General features: G+C 46.4%; 1 protein-coding gene and 1 long non-coding RNA gene across 2 annotated transcripts in view; one reads left to right on the forward strand and one right to left on the reverse strand.

Annotated features, from left to right (window-relative positions):
• LOC308482841 overlaps window positions 1–1,166 on the reverse strand; it is a 71,923-nt gene extending 70,757 nt beyond the window's left edge. Inside the window, exon 1 of the long non-coding RNA XR_013989450.1 lies at window positions 505–1,166. This is a non-coding gene — a long non-coding RNA (uncharacterized lncRNA). The remainder of the gene's footprint in view (window positions 1–504) is intronic.
• Window positions 1–13,961, forward strand: part of FNDC10 (fibronectin type III domain containing 10) — a 367,304-nt gene that overhangs the window by 316,819 nt on the left and 36,524 nt on the right. The gene's annotated exons all lie outside the window — the stretch shown is intronic.

A 13,961-nucleotide genomic window follows, 5' to 3' on the forward strand; every position in this document is an offset into this window, starting at 1 on the left:
GCAACTACTCTATTCCGAACTTAAAAATGGAAAGTGTAATGCTGGTGGTCAACAAAAGAGGTTTAAAGACTCTCTCAAGGCAAATCTTTTTTAAAAAATGTAGTATAAACACCGACAACTGGGAAACACTGGCCTGTGAGTGCTCCAACTGGAGAACAGCCTTTACCAAAGGTGTCATGGGCTTTGAGGATGCTCGAACTGAGGGCGCAAGGGAGAAACATGCTAAGAGGAAGGCATGCTTGGCAAACCCTCACTGTGATCAACTCCTGCCTGGAAACCTGTGTCCCCACTGTGGAAGGACGTGTGGATCCAGAATTGGCCTCCACAGTCACTTACGGACTCACTGTTAAAACCGTGTTTATGGAAAACAATCTTACTCGGCTACGAGTGATCGCCGAAGAAGAAGAAGAAACAGACCTGGCTAGACAAAGAGGATTGACACACAGAACATTTAGAAAATGGGGACAGAGGTGTCACAGGTGGCAGTGAGACGTCAATGGTTACCTGTCCCAAGGAAGGAAGAGTAGGCTGGGATGGTTGCTCGTGATTTGCCGTGGCCTGTAGGATATGATTGGGGTCAGCTTGAGGCAAGGATCTTCTTGAAGAACCTGAAATCACTTTTGCAGCAGAGCCCACATTCTTGTAGCCTCCGTCCTGATTATTTCAGAACAAACGTTCCCTTGAATCGCCACCATGCCATTCATTCTTTCCAAGGTTAATATCGAGTTTGAGTGAAACGGCTCAGCCCCTGGGTTGCAATCTTTACCTAGTGCAGTTGGCAGGTCATGCGAGGGGCCAGTTTAAGCTGGAAAATCTCCTTAAAGTAGATGAAATCACATTTTCAGCATATTCCCTACGTAGGTAGCATTCCTCTTTTTCAATACCACATTCCTTTGGCAGGTGCTGATTAACTGTTGGAAATGATGAGAAAATGAGGGTTGAAATCCTTTCTCAGGAAGGGGTGTGGCTGGCTGGTTCAAGCCCTAGACAGGAGCACTCCACGCTGTAACATTTTGTTGCAGACCCCCCACTTCTGCCTAGGAGTGGGTAGTCTAGATTGACTTCATCTTTACTGAGAGGTATGCTTGCTTCTTTTCTCCTGACAGGTCTCCGGGGCAAACAGATACAGAAAGCTTGTTTGAAAACCATCAGCCAAACTGCATCCTTGCCTGCTTATTTTGGAATAACCATCTATTTCCCTTCTGGTAGCTCCCTTGCCCAGCCACCTAGTTGCCATTTCAGGGCCAGGACTGTTATGTACTGAAGTTCTCACCCTGGGCCAGCAGGGGGATACTGTAGGTAGTTTTCACTCAGGTCCACATATGCAAATAAGGAACTGAAAGTGACGTTCAGTGATTGGATAGTTACAGAAAGTTGTTACTGTTGCGTTGTAGTGGAGCTCTATATAGGCAGGCAGGCTGAACCCTTCAGTTCAGTTCTGTTCTGGGTCTGTGAATAAACAAGACCTGTTTGAAGAATCGCTGTGTCGTCTGATATGTTCACCCACAGCTTAACAAGGACAATACTGGAAGGCAGTGGCAGCTGATAGCGCAGAAGGCAAGGAGGCCAACAGTAGGTGGCGCCAGAGCCAATGGCAGGCAGAGCCAAAGGATTCTAGTTTTGTCCCCATCCTCCTCCCTCCTGGAGAGGGCGACATTGAGGCTGAGGAGCAGGAAACTGGCAGGCAGGGCCACCCCATGGACTGGATGGAACTAGGAAGGCAGGCAAGTGGAAGCAGGATGAGGGCAGACGGAGGTTTGTGGGGCACTGCCCCATCTGCCATAACGGATCAGCCTCCTCTGCTTCACTCTTTTGCTCAGCATAATCCTCAGGGTCATGTGCTACATATCTTTTCCCTCGCTCCATCTCAGTTTGCAAATATTTCAGGCTTGTCAGCCAGCGATGTTGACTTCCTGGCTTGGGCTGATAAATGTTTCATAACGCAGGAGAAGGCTGATGAGGAGAGCCCTGAAATGCTGCCCGCAGCAACCATGAAATATTTAACGGGGTATTTTTTAAAAGCCAGAGTTGCATAAGGGACCTTTGTAGGTCTGGATTTTGTTCTCTCTTTAAGTAACGCTACGGACACAGTGGCCGGTGGCCAGTTTGTGGTTCTCTGTTCATCAGAGATAACAGTGAAAGCGTTAGGTCATTTTCGATTCTAGACTTAATGGTCTTATTCCCCCCCCCCTCCATGACAACAGACACATACACACAAAATCTTTAGCTCAGGGAAACTGCCAAACTTTGGGGGCTTCTTCTAGCCAATCAGGGATCACCATGCATAATGAGATATCGTGCAACTGGTCAGATTTGCCCATACAAATATTTCAAGAGTCTATAGGCTGATACTGTGGGAGTTTGGCTATATATATCCACGGTAGCGGCGAATTCAGAAGTGCAGGGTTCCTTCATGGTAGTCATAGCCATGCTCCCTTCTGTTTCATACAACCTTCTAAGATTATGCAATAATCCTATAATTATGGAATAATAATCATTAGAGATCAATGCAGACCTCTGTCTGTTTCTACTATTTTCTGGGCACATACACAGGTGAATCATTCTGAGTGCTCCAGTATAATATTTTGAGTGAGTTAAGTTGCATTTTCCTTGAAGTCCCATTGTACGCAAAATAACTTGCACACCATTCTCTGAAAACTGTGCTTTCAGTGTTCCTAAATACTGAGCTTTGGAGCATGCAGAACAACTCCTCCTTGGTGCTCTTCCCACAACCTTTATCCAGAGTGATCCTGGGAGCCAGTCCTCGGTGGTTGACTCACCTCCTTTTACTCTGATCGGCTCCAAAAGGCACAAAGGGGTGAGAATGCTTTTTTTCAGTGACTAAAAAGTTCCACTTCCATGCTGATTGTTAGGGACTTCCCCTGCGTGTAAAGACATGCTCTGGCGGATTGAGCCAATGAGACCAATAGTGGGTCCAGCGGTCAAGAAGGTGGTTTCTGCATGTGCTGTAGAGGGAAGTGAGGGGCAGATGGGACTTGTCAACATGGGAAGGTAGCCCATCTAGGAGAAAGAAAACTCTGATTCTAAACCTCTACTACCTTGCAGGATATATTCGGGAAAAGAAAAGGCTTAGGAGTATACCCTACACAAATCTGGAGCGGAGTACCTAAGATGGTTGGTTGGCACCTTGTAGGCCTCCTTCCGGCAATTCCTGCAGCCAAGCAAATGTATTGCTCTGCTTTCCTTTGGGACCACATCAGCAAGGATGAGAGGGGAGTCCTGTTGTCTGGGCAGCCCCAGGGGAAGTCACTTGGGTGCTGCTAAGGCTGCAGTTTGACTTCACCCTTGGAAGTGCACTCCATTGTCTCTTGAGTAGGAGACGGATGCCAACAACATGTTGGTTGGGTGACTCTAGGACAGGGGTCCCCAAACTAAGGTCCGCAGGCTGGATAAGGCCTGAGGGACTCGTTTATCCGGACAGCGGTGACCCCCACCACCTGCTGCCACCGCCTGCTCTTACTGGCGCGGCGCTGCACGGCTGCCCACTTCTGGGTTGGAGGAGCACCGGAAATAGCTTGTGCACATGCGCAAGCGTTGTGCGCATGCAGAAGCGTTATTTCCGGTGCACATCCGGGTCGGAGAAGGCCAGTGCAAATGCACACAAGCTATTTCCGGTGCTCCTCCGACCCTGAAGTGCGCCAGAAACAACGTGTGCACACGCGTATGGGCACGCATCCTCCCGCCCATCGCGCGATCGGCGCCGGAGACACCGGCCTGAGGTGTGGTAAGCTTGCTGACCCCTGCTCTAGGATGCTGGAGAAGGGATCTTTTGGGTTACGCACGTGTGCACACACACACACACACACACACACCAGCAGAGTGCAGAAATAAATAGTCTGGCAAGACTGCTGGTTGAAAGAACAAAGAAACTTAGGATAATAGAGACTTTAAAAAAAGACTGGGAACCTTTTATATACAGAATATACAGAAGCAACGTAAGGAAACAGACTCACTTGCAGGGTTTGATTAGACACAATTAACTAATAAAATATAATAATGATCTATAATTTTAACTCTACTTTATTACGGAATAAGATAATATGCAGGAGAAGCAAATGCATTATAAACCAGAAAGGGAAGTTGGGGGAAGTCGTGGGGGGCATTTGGAAACTTATTTTGTGATTATATTATCAGCAGTGAATGTGTTAAAATTTGTTGTAAAACCTAATAATAATATTGGGGGAAGGGGGGGAGAGAAAGAAAGAATAAAGGAACTTAAGGTGTTTTTTATTCCTGGCAAACAAAGCCATTCTGAGTAGAAGCTTATATGGGACCATCATGGAGTCATCAGGCCAAGAGATTAACAAAAGATCCAAAGCAAAGTGGCTTGAAGGAGGAGGAGGAAGGAAGGAAAGCATAAGGACACACGACATGAGAAAGAATCAGCGAGGGAAGAACAGGGTGGAATCTACACACATGCTGAAAACGTTAAAATGCTTTAAAAAAAAACCGTTTTGAAAAATGCATTGAATTTGCTATAGCTCACCGTTGCCATCTAGTGTCACAATTGTACATTGCACTCAATGTACAAACATTCAAAACGTTTTATTTGCAGCTGTGTAGCTGAGTCCTCTGTTGCCTTTCTGATTATCACCCTCCACTGGTTCAGGTAGCTCCTGGCATGCTTTTGTTGCTTTCCTCCCAACAGAGACTTCTACTGCCTTACGTAGAAATCGGAGAAGGAATCCCAAGGCAATCACGCAACACAACACAAGCCTAGTCAGTCATTGTGAATTCAAGGCATGCAGCTCTACAGCAGAAATAAAATCCTTCCTTTGACGTCACAGCAGCTGCTAATTTCGCAACGGTGGCATTAGAGAGGTCATGCTGAAAACTTGATTTTCATATATCCAGAAGTCTTTGAAAACAATTCACTCATCCTTTCTCTCTTCCCCCTCTTCTCTTGCTATTCAGTATGTACCCTTATCCCATCTTTCCCCTAAAACTCAATGAATATATATTAGGATTAAATCATCCAGTTGTTGTTTTACATTCATTTCAGCATCAGGAAAATTATACAGCCCTTTGTTTTCCTTATTAGAAATGGCATGTTCTGCAGGGGTCAAAAATGCATCACTCAGCATCCTAGAAAACCATGAGCTGGAAAAGTGAATAATTCAACCCTCAGCAATTTTTGAGCAATCTCCTTGTTTATTTAAGGGCTGAGCCAAATGTTCACTCAGGAAACTGCTCCAGTTGAATCAAGAGGCTTCAGAGAGTGAAAAGTAATAGTAGTAGTAGTTTATTGAATTTGTATCACACACACACACACACACACCACTTTCCTTGTTCATATACTGGTCACAGTTCTGTTTTCTGATCTGTACACTATAATGACCTTCTTGAAACAATTCCAACCAATCGGGGGTTGTGGCCACTGATCCAGGTTGGCTCTCGTGTGCTATTGGCTAGAAACAAATTTAAAATTAAATTTGGTGCCATGTCAACCAAAATATCTCTTACATAAGCTGTCTGGTGGCTTAAGGATCTCGTCGCACTAAGGAATCACAGGTAGCTGCTGCTATGTCAGCCATGTAATGAGTTCGTCTTGCATCATTTACTTACACACACATAGTTTGTGGCTAAGCCCAGTGGGAGGAAGCAAATTCCACGCTGAACAGATAAGCAGCAGTAAGAAGAATTCTCCCTTACCTCTGTGCTGCTTTTCTCTAGGCCCACAAATCTTTATTTTCTTCTTCTTCTCTTGAAGGAGGGCTGCCTCTCAGTTTTTTTAAATCGACTTGTTACTGAGTTTTATAAACAGGGATCATAGGCGTGATAAATGATACAAATAAATAGACCAAGTCTTCTCATGCCATTTGTACATCACAAAAACAGCACAATAAATTTGCAATAATATATGGAACGTATAGTTCATTGTTAGTGGTCAACGTACATTGTCTTGGTTCACGGTTTAAATAAAAACAATAACCATAGCAAAGAGAAAACGGGATAGAACAGAGTTAACAGATAACATTCAACCCGAGTGCGTTGCTCATCCCTGGTTTGTCACCAGTACCTATTTCTGGAAAGCCAGGAACTTGTTCCCATGAAATGGCATCAGGACCAAGTTCTGCAGAGTCCCCAGCCTTGCAGAATCCCTCAGAATGTTCCCATTGATCTATGATGACTATGTGTCAGGGACTGGACCGAGGAGGAAAGGTAGGGACCGCTGCCCCCTCTTCCTGAACCTTCCTGAGAAAAGGACAGTATAGATCTACGACAGTGGTTTGCAGAAGGTCATAGAGGCTGCTTGTGATGGCCTGGGATTCGGACTCAGAGGCTGAACCTGAGGAATCCCAGCCTGCACAGGAGTCCCCGCCTCCAGAACTAGCTGAGCAGGGGCTGGGGCATGAGCCTGAAGGGTCCTCACCTGTGCTGGATCCTCAGGTGCAGGCACTGCTCTGGCCCGTGAGGTGATGGAGGACCCATTGCCTGCAGGTGCTCCACTCTCAGCCCCGTCAGGGGAAGAGGAGGTTGCCTCTGGGTCCGGTAACCCTCCAGCCTCTCCTAAGCTACAGAGGCTCAGGGCAGAGAGGCGGAGGAAACTAAGTTCCTGCAGGAGGAGTGCTCACCTCCAGGCCAGGAGAGGCGGGGCCACCCTATCTGCGGGGCAGATAAAAGCCAGTCAGCCCCAGCCCGTGGGGGCAACGTTCCTGCCTGCACCCTGTCCTGCTCTTCTGCCAGAGTTCCTGACCCCACCCGACTCCCCGCCTTGGACCCAGCTACAGCTTTGACTGACAGCCTCCATACTGCACCATCGACCTCAGACTGGACTCGGACCTCGCCTCTCGGTTAGCCCCCGGGACCAGCACACTGCAGAAGAGAGAAGCTGGGAAATATTGGGAGAGAAGAAGCACTGGGGGAGAGACAGCTGGCAGACCCAGTGTCCTTAAAAAGTAATCCTGACCCCTCCCCTCCCCTCCCAGGACCAGGCAAGCATTGGGAGTAGTAGAACAGAAAGCTCAGAGGCAGAAAGCACAGATCAGTGGGCGCAGGGATGACGTACAGTAGGTGAGACAGAGGGGGTGGGACTTGGAGCAATGCCATTATCTGAGACACTGATTCCTACGTCTCTCTCTCTGTGAATATTGAATAAAATACCTTGCTAAGAGTTTCCTGTTTTTTCCATTACTGGCAGCCTGCCATGAGGCAGGGGGATCAGATTCCCTGACGCTATGTTCCCCCTTCGCTGTCAGAGGCAGCACACCTCTGAATGCCAATAGCCAGGAATCACAAGCAGGGAGAGTTCTGCTGCACTCGGGTCCTGCTGGTGAGCTTTTTATAATAATAATAATAATAATAATAATAATAATAATAATAATAATAATAATATAATATTAGGAGGAGGAGGAGTTTGGACTTGATATCCCGCCTTTCACTCTCCTTAAGGAGCCTTAAAGTGGCTAACAATCTCCTTTCCCTTCCTCCCCCACAACAAACACTCTGTGAGGTGAGTGAGGCTGAGAGACTTCAGAGAAGTGTGACTGGCCCAAAGTCACCCAGCAGCTGCATGTGGAGGAGCGGGGAAGCGAACCCGGTTCACCAGATTACGAGTCCATCGCTCTTAACCACTACACCATGCTGGCTCTCTTATAATAGTTATCTGGTTGGTCAATGTGAGAACAGAATGCTGGACCAGGCGGGCCACTGAGCTGGTTGACCCAGGTTCTTCTTAGGCTCTTATGAATAACATTGAGGGACGGCTGTTGCTTTAATGTCCTGCCAGGGGACTTCCTGGAGCCATCTGATTGGCTACTGTGAGAATAGGATGCTGGACCAGATAGGCTGGTCCAGCATCCAACTGGGCTGATCCAACGGGGCTCTTCTTAGGTTCTTATAATATGGAGTTTGGTCCTAAGATTCTCCAGCCAAGCACATCTTGCTTAACTGCAGACAATTGGGCCCCAATATCAGATCAGAGAAGCACTTTTCATCCATTTGCTTTAAAACATTTGCTGCTTTTTACTGTGTGCTTTGAAGAAGCTCTGTAAATGCCTTAGATATATATATATATATATATATATATATATATATATATATATATAGTTAACGCCCTACATCTTGCTCAAATAACCATTTTACTACCTGTGCTCTCTCAAATGCCCAGATATACAGCCTTGGTCCAGCCGGGATCTCTCTGCTAACATCAAACATGTGTGCCTGCCGTTTTGCAGAGGTCTGGTTAGGAAAATATATAGCTGAGACAGAACACCCGTTTGACTTCATGAAGGTCAGTGGACTGTTGCATACCGACACTTCTGGGATATTTATGAACCCTACACTAACTTGTCCCTACTTTGCTTTTTTCACGTTTTTGAGCTTCGTTGTAGTTGGCCTGAGGTTTGCACATCTCTGCAGGAGAACCCTGGATATGATACGCCGCATTGCATGCAAATGCACCCCATTAATCTTTGGTGACGGAGCTCAATAAAACGATACAGCAGAAAGCGAACTCGCTTTAGGCTACAGGCAGAGCGCAGGGGGGTTGCGGCATTTCTTCGACGAACCCTTCCCCAGCCAGGAGTTAACTTCCAAAACAAGTCTTTGCACGTGCTCTGAGGAAGCCACAACCTCTGGGAGTTGATTAATTGTGCGGATTTGGTTTGGTCTCTGAAACTGCATAAGTCACTTTGATAATACTTCTGAAGAAATCTGTCAAGGTGGCACGGCCAGACTTACGATTAGGCCAAGTGAGGCAGAGGCAGCAGATGCCACAACACTGATGGGTCCCATCTGCTGACTTGTAGTTTGTTAAGGGTGCTGAGAGTTATTAGGAAACTGCCCCCTTTTCTCCTACAATATTCAGAGTCCATCTCTTTCCCCAAGGAACTTTGGGAACTGCATATCTACCAGTCCTCATTAATAACCTCACTGCCGTACTTTGAGCTGGCTGGAGTTTCCGAACTGTTTGTAAAGGCAGCCCAATGAATAACACACTGCAGTAATCCGTCAGGAGTTTTTTTTCTAAAGCAGAGCTAACTGTAGCAAGACGTACCTTGCCATCTTGTTGAGAGATAAGCTGCAGGCCTAGTAGTGGTAGTACTCTTCTTCTGTTACATCAGGGTTGGGGAAGCTTTTTCATCTTCCCTTCTGGGCCATCTACTGGGGCCACCTGCCAGTGGCCAGAGGCCAAAGTGGCCAGGGCAATAATGTAAACATCACCTTTGCACAGTAGGCTAAATTTACACACATGCAGACACCTCTCTATCCTCCATCCAGGTGAGCAAAATTATGAGAGTTCACCTCAGACATCTCATGGAAGGGTGTGGAGCAGGGACTGTGATGGCCTGGCCTGGAGAAAGGGGATGTTCTGGAGAAAGTTGAGGGCCACGTAGAGAGGACTAGAGGGGCACATTGCGCAAAAAATCTGACATTCACTCCAAAATGGCACCAAACACCCAGAAAAGCCCCCATGCAACAGTTGGCAGTGAAAACACTATGTTTCCCAGAGACCAAAAAACAACAACAAAAAGCCCTTGGCACCCTAACCCCCGGGGTCAGGATTTTGCCAAAAAGCCGACACCATCCGATTCACTCCAAAACGACGCCAAACACCCAGAAACACCCCCTGCAATGTTTGGCGGTGAATACACCACGTTTCCCAGAGACAAGCACAGCTGCAGTGCCACAGGCAGGAGGCTAAGTGGTGGTGAATGTGGCACCTGTAGTGGTGTGGGAGAGGAGGATGGCACTTCCAGTTTTGCCTCAAGTGGCAAAATGGGACGTACCAACCGTGACTTCAGGATTCCAGAAGGAACAGCTGCCAGTTTGGAGGGAAGGAGTGCAAGGACTCGCAGGTCAGGTGGGGCTTGTTAGCTTTGGGAAGAGTTGCCTGATTCCTCAGCTGGAGCAGGCTCAGGGCAGGTGAGGATCACATGCCTCATCAACCCCAGAAGATATAACAGGAAATAGATAGTGCCTGCTTGAGGTGTGACTGGAGGGTCGGTGCCACTACACCACATGGAATTGACCACCTGGAGAAATGGCACCTTCAGGAGCCAGTGTGGTGTAGTGGTTAAGAGCCGTAGACTTGTAATCTGGTGAACCAGGTTCGTGTCTCCGCTCCTCCACATGCAACTGCTGGGTGACCTTGGGCTAGTCACACTTCTCTGAAGTCTCTCAGCCCCACTCACCTCACAGAGTGTTTGTTGTGGGGGAGGAAGGGAAAGGAGAATGTTAGCCGCTTTGAGACTCCTTCGGGTAGTGATAAAGCGGGATATCAAATCCAAACTTCTCTTCTTCTTCTGTCTTGCTCTGGGATCAATTGGGCATACAAAGGAAGAGATTACCTGTCAGGTATCCAGGTCCTAAGCTGTATGGGGCTTTTGTACAGTGGGACATGACTGCAGTCAAACCAACAATTCATGTTTTGCCATATGGGCATGTGAAGGGGCTGAAGCTCACAGAGCTTTCATGTAAATTATTTTAAAGAGAACTATGTGAGATCACTTCCTTTGTCTGCCTTGGCAGGAAGCTGTAACACTGCATACTTACTTACTTCCTGGGCAGCCTCCTCTTTCTTCATCATGCTTCCAAACTGACCACATGTGCATGTCTGAGCACTGCAAGTCCGACACCGTTTTTGAACTTACATTTTGTCCTTTGGTGATTTAGATAGTGGTTATAACCTGCCTTCATTTTGCGACTGTGATTGCTGCTAGATTATGTAAGTAAATACTACTTTTATTTCTTCACAAAATGTGTGTATGATTGTTATTTCTAAGGGGGAGAAGAGGGGTAATACCAGGGAAAATTGAGTCTGCCTTAAAGCAACCTGGATTATTGTTTCTTGAAGGTTAAATCAACCTCGCCTTAGCTTCCAAGTTTAAGGTGCAAAGGATGGCATTCTGCTGATCTCACTAATGTGAGCAAGGAAGGATAATAACTAAACAATATTCCCTTTTCCTAGTGCCTAAACTCATTCCTACATGTGCGCCACTTCCAACACCTTGAACTTGGCTCGGTAGTTGATTGCAATTCTTTCAGCAGCAACTCCCAGTGAGAAGTTGAGAACCTGGGACCTTCTTCATTCCAAGCACATCCTCTCGCTGCGCTTTGGACTCAGCTTTCAGCTTGACCCTCACCTCGCATTTTCCCCCTTCGCATTTCAAAGCTCAGTGGCTCAATCAGAGAGGCAATTGGCAGGAAAATCCCAGTTGTCTTCCCCAATCAGGTTAATGGGGGAATTGAATTTCCATGGTAACCAACAGTCCCCTGCCTCCAGCACAGCCAAGTAACCACCACCTTTGATAAGACAGATGAAAGGTCACATCTGGATCAATTAGACCTGATCCTTGAGATTTAGATTGGATTATGCTCAGGAATAGCCAAACCTGTCAAATTTGGTTTCTCATTTGGCTTTATTTTACAAAGCCTTGAGCAACTTAAGGTCCAAAGTATCTTAGGGACCAAACCCTTATCTCAGGCTTCCTCAAACTCGGCCCTCCAGATGTTTTTGGCCTACAACTCCCATGAACCCTAGCTAGCAGGACCAGTGGTCAGGGATGATGGGAATTGTAGTCTCAAAATATCCAGAGGGCCGCGTTTGAGGAAGCCTGCCTTATCTCCTGGCTCAGACACTGAGATTATCCACAGGAGTGCCATTGGTGAGTTGCCAAGGCTCATCTGACAGCAACAAGAAACTGTGTCATCGACCCAGTGAAATGCTCTGCCAATAAAAAATTTGGCAGGCACCTTCCGCTTTCACCTCTACTAGTGTTTCCCAAACTTGGGTCTCCAGCTGTCTTTGGACCACAATTCCCATCATCCCTGACCACTGGTCCTACTAGCTAGGGATGATGGGAATTGTAGTCCCAAAACAGCTGGAGACTCAAGTTTGGGGAAACACTGCTCTGCACACCTGCTGAAACTTTTCTGTGCTGGGGAGCTTATGCAGGCAATTAAGAAAGCATCTTTCCATAATAGTTGGTTGGTGGTCTCTGATTTGCAACAGGGCCATAGCTCAGTTACAGAGCACAGGCTCTGCATGCAAAAGGTCCCAGGTTCGAGACCCAAAATCTCCAAGTAGGGCTGGGAATGACCCCTCATTGAAACCCTGGAGAGCTTCTGCCTGCCCGTGTAGACAGTACTGAGCTAGATGGGGCCATAGCCTGGCTCCATAGACGACAACTTTTTAATGCCGACATTGGCAGATTGCCAGCCCAGGGAATCAGAGGGCATGGAAAAGGCCAAGTCATCAAGGCATTTTAGCTATCTGATATGGGAAATGAAATCCAATTTTATTTCACCCCTGAAAGCCTCTCCTGCGCTGCGGGAAGGTTAATGGCGGTTCCCCAGCAATTTCATTTTTCCGTTAATGATATTAAAACCTCTCATCTGGGGAAATAATAGAAAAAAGGGCAAATTCAATCTTCGTCGACATTATTAACAAGGCTTGTTCCTGAGAAGAGGACTTGTTTCTTTGCTATCGCTGATGGAAAAGCCACAGCATTGATGGAAAAGCAATGTTATGTGTTTGGAGATTCGGGAGGAACATTGTTCTCTGGTCTGGCATCCACATTTATAAAATGACACCAAATGATGGAATGCAGCCAGCAAATTCTGATTCTGAAGGTGACTTAGAGACACCAGCATGACAGATTCCTCTTGGGGGGGGGGTGTCAGCAAATTTTTTCATCAGGGGGCCGGTCCACTGTCCCTCAGACCTTGTGGGGGACCGGACTATATTTTGAAAAGAAAAAAAAAATGAACGAATTCCTATGCCCAACAAATAACCCAGAAATGCATTTTAAATAAAAGCACACATTCTACTCATGTAAAAACACCAGGCAGGTCTCACAAATAACTCAGAGATGCATTTTAAATAAAGGGACGCATTCTACTCGTGTAAAAACACACTGTTTCCCGGACCGTCCACGGGCTGGATTGAGAAGGCAATTGGGCCGCATCCGGCCCCTGGGCCTTAGTTTGCCTACCCATGGTGTACAACTTTCTTTCTTTCTTTCTTTCTTTCTTTCTTTCTTTCTTTCTTTCTTTCTTTCTTTCTTTCTTTCTTTCTCTCTCTCTCTCTCTCTCTCTCTCACACACACACACACACACACACACACACACAATTTATAAACTTCTTAACACCGTAGTTTCTTAATGGACTATTATCAGGGTATATTGCTAGGGGGGAGCTGACATTTCTCTCAACCCAGGTTCGTCAACATAATATCTGTGTGCATAATGGTGCCCTTGAAGTCTTGCCCTGGTGCCCACAAAGAGGGCTCACTGCCCGCTTGGTCATGAGCTGGATTGAAAACTTCATAATGCTGAAGGAGGAAATGGGGCAAGTGATGCTCTTCCCAACTTCCTGTTTCAGCTCTATGTGCTTTTCAGGGCTCAGAATAATTCTACTGGGTCTGACTTTTACCCACATTCCTTAAAAGGCAAAATGTGCATGTACTTTCTAGTTTATTTATATATCCCTCCGAAGACAGTGGTTTGATCCTGAAGAGGTGAGAAAAGTGATGGGGGGTGTGTGTCACACTCATGGCCCTTGCTCCAAAATCCAAATGCGCCCATGAGCCTCAAAAAGTTGTCAACCCTTCCTCTAGCCATGTCTGCATCCTCTTGCCTCCTTGGTTGTTCTGAATTTACTGGAAGGGAAGGAGGGAGATGAGAATAAGGGAAATCTATTGAGGCATAATATTCAGGTGGCAGATTGGGAAAGGTTATGCAAAACAGACCTGAAATTTACGGCATGTAGTACGCTGAAAGAAAATTATATGAAAATGATGTACCGGTCATATCTGACTCCTAGTAAGCTAGCAAAAATGCACAGAACAAGTATGAATACCTGCTGGAAATGTAAAGAAAAAGAAGGTACCTTTTATCACATATGTAGTGGTCATGTAAAGTAATAAAGGCTTTCTGGGAAATGGTAGATAATGAACTGAAAAATAAGTTTGAAATAACTTTTGTAAAACACACAC

Source organism: Podarcis pityusensis (genome assembly GCF_964106645.2).
Source record: "Podarcis pityusensis genome assembly, chromosome: 8".
Lineage (NCBI taxonomy): Eukaryota > Metazoa > Chordata > Lepidosauria > Squamata > Lacertidae > Podarcis > Podarcis pityusensis.